The sequence below is a fragment of the Pinus tabuliformis genome, chromosome 1_2 (assembly GCF_031772625.1).
Source record: "Pinus tabuliformis cultivar Carrire ecotype Pingquan chromosome 1_2, CPIR1, whole genome shotgun sequence".
Taxonomy (NCBI): domain Eukaryota; kingdom Viridiplantae; phylum Streptophyta; class Pinopsida; order Pinales; family Pinaceae; genus Pinus; species Pinus tabuliformis.
The window spans coordinates 1,164,052,968-1,164,060,971 of NC_142298.1; positions in this window are offsets into that span (position 1 = coordinate 1,164,052,968).

The following is an 8,004-nucleotide window of genomic DNA, read 5'->3' on the forward strand; positions in this document are numbered from 1 at the left end:
CAAATTAATGTTTATATTTGTTGATTTTTAATTGCAAAACTTCTTCCTCTCGAGAGGATGTCTGAGAGGATTGTATCGTTGGCTCTGCTTTTCTAGACCAATATAACCGATTAGCCGTATCAGCTGAGGTAATTTTTCACATTTGCTTTAATATTTCAGAAATTGTCAGCCCTTTGGTATAGAAATATAAAATTTAGATTGAAAGTTTTGTCAAGTGTTTGAATATTAGTTGGTTCGAAACGGGTCGACAAATGGTATCTCATGTGATTTTGGCCCAAAAATCTCTCACAAACTTGATATAGATCATAGAAGCCTCTATAAGTGCTTGAATACTCCAAATCAGACTAAATTATTTTGATAACATTTCATTCCTCTGCTTGCATAATTTTGTATGGAATTCTGTAACATCTGTTAAGCCCCAACTTCCTATTTCCTCGAAAGTGGTTAGAAGTTGGGTTAACCGGATTTTCGAAACACTTTCTTAAACTCGTAGGTCAATTCACACATCTGAATATAGCTTATGAGAGAGACTGGGAGTTGCAGCAGTTATAGTGGTTGCATCCATGGGAGAGGCCATGGCCACGAGAATTCCTATTTTCTCGAAAGTAATTAAAAATTGGGTTTACCAAATTTTCGAAATACTTTCTCAAACTCGTAGGTCAATTAAAACATCTGAATATGGCTTATCAGAGAGACTGATAGTTGCAGCAATTTCAGTGGTTGAATATGGCTTATCAGAGAGACTGATGGTTGCAGCAATTTCAGTGGTTGCAGCCATGGTAGAGGCCATGGCCACAAACCACAGAAGCAACATAAAAAAACGTCCAACTACATTTAAGGCATGCTTTCTAGGTGTTTGTGTGTCCATAAATAAATACATATCTCATAAGGACTCTGTCGTGGGCTATGTTACCGGAAACGAGAAACAGGAAACGGAAATGGTACGAGAAACGAAGTTTGGAGGTTTCGCATATAAGAAACTAGGAGAGAGAAAAACACCATATTAAAGGTGAACAATATAAACAAAGCATTAATCATAAACCTGTAATGTTTCTGCTCATGAATTTGTAAAAAAACAATTGTAAATACTAATTTAGTTTTAAGAAAGAAGTGATAATTTTGTAGATCCAAAAATTTAGCCATCATGTCTTATAGCTATGTAGATCCAAAAATTTAGTAGTACAGCTATGTCTTTCTCAATCAGTGGCTTCCCTCTTCAAACTTCAAAGTGAGAAAAACAATCCAAAAAAATTAAAAATTTCTTGACTTAATGGATATTTTCCATTTCCTTGATATATCACACTGCTATTTTCAAAATTTAGGGATTATTCAAAATTTCAAAAATTGCGACTTTTTCATGGCGATATTATGTAAAACTGATGAAATATTGCAATGTTGTCTATATTTTGGCAACAATGGTCAAAATTTCAGTACTATTTCTAACTATAAGAAAGAGAAATACTCATATTATGAGGATATTCTACACAGTATGATAGAATCAAAATCAGAAGCCTGGGCCTCAGCCACAACTGGCTTACTGTCAACTGATTTACCACCGTTATAGAACCAAACTTACAACGAGTATTTAAGTGTATATTTTTTCGAAAGTGTTGTTCTAGATTGTCATGATAGTACTAGTGCTTTCCCTTGGTTACAAACCAAATCTTCGATGATGAAAATGCCAGTAATCTATAGAAGTGTTACATAAAATCTCACAGCAGTCAGAATCATTTTAACGGAGTACATATACATGCATTGATATGGACGATAGAATAGAGGTTTCATTAAATTAGGCTAAAAGAGGATATTACAGGACTGAACACAGGTATAGTACATTATGATATGAACAGTTGATCCCAGTGAACCTCACCTACCCAAATCTTGTGAGAATTATGTGGTCAGGAATGAGCATTCATAAAAGAAAACCAGAGATTGAAGTTTGTAGGCAGTACCTTTTGACAATAGAATTAACAATGTTGTTGAATATAACTCGATGGGGGCGTTAAGCTGCTTGGCTCTGATCTGTGCCTTGCTTGCATCTAAGTAGTGATGGGTTTGCTCTCTTCTTCTGCTTAAATCTTTGAAAAAACATGAGCAACTAGAGTCTAGAACTAAAATTTAATGGCAACTGGTGTTTTTCTTTGGCAACGCTCTCACAATACCCTGCGTTCTCAGCTAGTTCTTTCTTCAGTTGTTCGCTCACAATACCCTGGAGTGCTTATGTTTAATTTCCAGAAACTAACAGTCCAGCGCAGAAACTAACAGTCCAGCGCAGCAGAGTAACAGTAAACTGCGAATTAAACTCTCTGTATGTGTAACTTCCATAAAATTAACAATCAATTGCTAATTAAACTCGATTTAACCCACGGTTTGAAAAAATTAAATTTAATCTGAGTCCCAAAAAATAAATTTAACTGCAAGTCTATCCGGAAATGGCGAGAAGAAACTGTTTCGTTTCCCGGGAAACTGTTTCTTGCCAGTGAAAACGAAAACGGCCGTTGCAGATGGCGTTGCTAGTATGGTCGGGTTTCTTCGAAGGTTTCTGCCAGAAACGGGGGACATCGTCCCGTTTCTGATAACTAGGGTCGTGGGTGGAAAAATGAATAGTCCGCATGAGGTTAGGTGTAGGTTGCAAACCAGATAGACAATAAACAAGACAAAACTATAGAGACAAGTGATTTCTACGACCATATGACCAAGAATCGTCATCTAAGTGTACATACCATAATGTAGGAAAAGAAGAAAATTACAGAGATCCCGTATTCAAAATCAGCCTATTTAGGCTAGTCAAACTTACTTCATCGCCAATGAGGTTGAGGTTCAGCGGTAAAGACAGTGGAATGTCAGACTACCCACCAGGTTCAATTACAGGTGCAAACCCTAGGTCATTTTGACAAAAGTCTAAGACTATCCCCTTGTCACGACAAGTCAGTCGAATGAAATTACTCTTACTTAATGATTCAGCTTTTCATGGGCATGACGTTCAATAAAACAAGTCACTTGTCTGCCTGATGGATTTGTGCCAGTTTTATTGCTCTTAGAGTTTAATGGAGGCGCTTTCCACCCCCAAAAAAAAAACAAACTCACTTCCATCCAGGGATGGAATTTGATGGGGATTTTTGCCCATCACAGGGCATTTTTCTCGTATTTGACCGTTGAAATTTGTGGATGGTCTTTTTTCAAGACGTGCCTGGAATGGTGGAAGATGTATTTTTGACGTCGAAAACATTTTCCAAAACATTATTACGCCCCCTTTATTTTCTCTATGTGTTTTTTGGAAATTTGCCTCCGACTGACCAGCGCAATGGCAAGCTACCTCCTCAATGAACGACGCAACTGGCAAGTTCCTCTGCAACCAAAATTGATTTGCAAGTGGATTAAAAATGTAAGGGAAATTTGTCTTTTTTGGTAAGTCTGCAACTGCCAACCACAATACACCTTTCTTTCTGCTACTTTTACAGAATGTACACCGCGGCACCGCTTTGCTTTTACAGAAAGTTTGCAAATCAACGCCAATGTGAAAGCCTTGTTAATATTGCTGGTGGGTCGTGGCTGGCTTCATCCTTAAATTGCACATGCCCAAAAGAGCTTTGGGCCATCTACTTCCCTCACAAGGCATATGCCCATTCAGACTTATGCTCAGCTCAAGATTGGCTCCAAGGAAACTGCCAGGAAACTGCAAATTGGCGCTTCAGGTTAGTGATTGATTTTTTTTTCTTCAAACACTGTGGGTCTGATTGCTGCTAGCTTTTAATTTTTGATTTCATAAGTGATTTAATTTTTTATTTCATAAGAGATTTGGATATGTGTAACTGCTCACGCTCTTTAAAACAGGGGTTTATCATTATGCAGAATATGGTTTTTTTATGAACTGATTTTCAATTGTTTCACTGTCTACACGTCTCTCCAAAAAATTACTTAATACACCTTATTAATTTACTTATTAAGGATCGTCAGTGTCATGACTCGTTAGGGATTTTAGAATGAAAATAACAACAATGTCAAATCCCTTTGACGAGTTGCCACTAACAAAGAACCCTAACTGTATATTACTATAAAGAAAGGCATCATATCGAACTACTGAATTGGGACTAAATTAACACATTTTCATCTTACAATCAAAGCTTAGAAACAATTGTTTATGTTCTTCATCTAGAATCTATTTATGCTAAAAGATGAACCATAACAAACAAATTTGATATTGATTGCTAAAACCTTCTTAACAATGATCACTCCATTCCATTTTCTTTACTGACTTGGAAATGGCAACATTTAACTAATCTCAAACAGAATGCAATTCTGAATGTTCACAGAACATAAATTAGTAGCTACAAACTGCCATGGTTTCTTAGTATGACGATAAGACATATATGGTTTTCTCAACTCCGTAAGTAGGCTAAATCTTTAAAGTCAATAGAGACAAGTTTTAAAATCTACCATCAAAGACATAAGCTTTCATGTGTACTTTCCAAAAGGAAAATAAGGCCATTAATAGTATGTTTATTAACATAAAAAACACAGAGTTGGGTTTTGTCTTAAACAGTAGTTCTACCATAGAGTAGAAAAAATTACATACCTTTGTCTTTGTCTCACATCGCACATCCAACTTTTGTACTCGTAAGGAAAGATAACCTGCAACTTTGTACCCAAAAATCCATGGCAGATATTGGCATCCTGACTTAAGAACGTCATTAAAGCATCCAAATTTCTCTGTCATTGCCACTTTTGATTGATCCACTTGTATAAAATAGAACACTTGCCCCATTTTATTTATTCCTATACTTGCTTGATAGTTTAATTAGAGTCAACTGTCAAGGCATTCAAATAAATAAGCAAACAAAACTCGCAAATGGAATCTGAAAGATGGAAAAATTAAATATGAATCCCTGTAGTGTTCTAGTACTAATCAACTGAAAAGCCTACTTGGAGCTGTACATCTATTGCAAAGAGAAGTTTCATCTTGTTCAAGATGGCAATTTAAATATGAAGCACTGTAATCCTAGGACCTTAACCGATCAACTGAAAAATCTACTTGGAGCTGTACATCTCTGTTGTTAAGAGGAGTTAAATCCTCTTCAGTTTTTGTTTATTATGCTTTCGTTGAATGGATGTATCTTACATGGATTTTATATAAATAAAGTACATCACTAGAAACACTAGAAATGATGACAAAAATGACCATTTTTTTCCTTTTGGAAAACATATTGTGCTTGGCTTCAAAAGCAATGGTCGAGAGGAGTTTATTACGTTAGCCATACAAAACCAACTTTATCTTAATGCAGCAAATAAAATAATTATTTTCATAAAATCATCTAGCTTCCCATACACTCGGTCTCAATTATTTTAACCGGTATATCAAGCATGCCACTGGGATTGAACCCAATACCACATTGTATAGAGGTCATTTCTATGCTTAATCCAAATAAACTACAGACATCCAATATTGTACCATGTCTATACCCAACCTGATAGGAGGGGAAGCTTGCACCAAACTCTTGCAGGAACTTGGGCTATCTTAAGACAATACTAAAGGACACATTCAAGAATGATCACCAATGAATGAATTGAAATCTGTGTCAACTTCTTTCTTTTTTTTCTCATCTATGCCACGCCCATACCACTATATCAATGCACAGACCCTACTAGATATGACGTCCAAACATCCATATTGATGGTCAAGCATAGATCCAAGTGTTTATAATCTACGAACATAGAGAAAGCAAGCTATCCATGTTAAAATCAATGACCAATCTTGTTCACAATGGAAAAGATTTACCAATAATGAGAAATCAGGATGCATATCTTAGTTGCTGATTTCCTCTCAAAAGATGCTCTGCAATTGGACGTGAACAAGTTTGTTTTAGAGTAATTCTCTGATAGACAGTCGCTTTCAGAGAGTGAATGTAATTTTGTGGACATGTAGCTGGCTATTATAGGCCTTTGTTTTTTCGGATTTTGTTAGGCTTCCGGCCGGATTTTGACAGTCCTATCTCAAGATGCATTCAAATACAAAGTAGATTGTTTTGCACATTTATGTGATTCCCCTTTTTATTTGGATTTAATGCATAACTTTCATGCAACATGAAGCATTCCATTGCTTTCATTATTATTGGATAGATAGAATTTAGAAACTTGTAAGTTGTGACATTAGCTTGGTGTAATTGGATTTTTGAGTAAACCATCATTTATGTATATCTATATGTATGAATTAATAATTTGTTTCCAAATGTATTTCTTTTATTGGATGGTTGGAAGTTGGTGGTACATTCTTATGCCTTTATATTTTGTATCAAACATTATGTTAGATAATGTCAAAAATTATCTCTGAATTTGCATGGAACTTAGTCTTATTAGGCATCTAAATATTCATGTGGCATAATTTAAATTGTTGGTTTTAAATGATAATTTAAATATATGCAATGGATAACCATTAATTATTTTACCTAAGACTGATTATATACTTTAAATGAGTAAATTTCAAATGTTCAACACTTTTTTGTTGAAACCTCATTTTTTTCAAATTTTGGTTTTTTTCCTTAGGATAAATATATGAAATTTTTTACATAATTATGTTATTGAATTGTAATTTTTTAATCAAAACTTTATTGGAGAAGGGTTAATTTATTATGAGAACATCATTATTGAAGGGCAAAATTTTAAACATAAAATTTCTTGACGGGAATCATAAGGACCCAAAACGTCAAAAAAAAATTGTATGACGGCTAAAGAGAAATCCAAATTCCAACCTTGCTTCCATGGCTTAAGTTTAGTGGCCAGATAGTAATTTCTGTTATAAGGTATTAGATCAACCTTGTGCAGAAACAAGGTTTTGCAATTCTAGGCATAAGAAAAAATATCGGCGCAGATTGGGCAATCAAATCAATGTAAACATCATAGAAAAATATGTATGATGGTCATTGAAATCAACACAATAGATATGATACCCTATGACTAATCCATGAACATTCATACAAACCCTAGAAAACATTTGGGTCTTAACAAAATCGATAGTAAGACGGTGATTGTTTGTTGAACTTGAAGAAGTAGGATTTGTTCGGAATGATGAAGACTTTGATGACACAGAAAAAAACAAAACTATTGAATTTATGACCTTGGCATAATATTATGCATTGACAATAAGATGTTTATGCCTATCAATATGATTACATACATGCTGCTTAACTTTGTGGAACAAATAATCAAATAACTTTTAGTATTGATTTCTTCAATGCTGCCTCGAATAAAAGCGATGTATAGCCTACCTTTCCAACACAGGGATGTATTAAAGGTTCCACTTAATACAACAAAATAGAGGCCCTAATCATAGATTCTAGTGCCTAAAATAATAAAAATGGTTTCACATAGTCTCTACGTTGGCACTGAATTTCATTGATTTCGATAACATCTAATATAAACTTTCGATGTAGCATCGTTGATGCATTTTTTCCATCAGTGCATTGATTCATAACTTGCATGATTTGGAGATAATCCTCTGTAACATGATAAAGGACATTGGTTGAATGTAAGATATACATAAAAATAGTGACCTGTGCTTCCCACTGTTTTGAACATTTTTGTTTTGTGTTTATATATATATATAAAATTAAAATCCAAAACCTGCAATTGATATCTACTCGAAACAACTAAAAGATAACCAAAATATCAACTAAACATGCAATTAAAAGATCAACTCATGAACATATGTGCAACTACCATCTCTGGATCATGCCATGAACTAACGAAAATGGTTCAAAATTCATATAAATTCAACCAACGTTTTTGTTTTGTTTTGGTTTTCTAAGAAAATTGTTATACCTTTGATATCATTGAGGCCTGAAGTGGGGTGCACTTTGCTTGCTTCCAGTAATGTATAAACATCATGCTCATTTTTTTATTATTTAAGTTTAACGTTCTTCCACACATCAGTCAAATCAGGGCAGTGCATCATGGATTTACTAAATGTTTTCAATGATACTTTGTAATCAATATTTGTGACTAGGATAG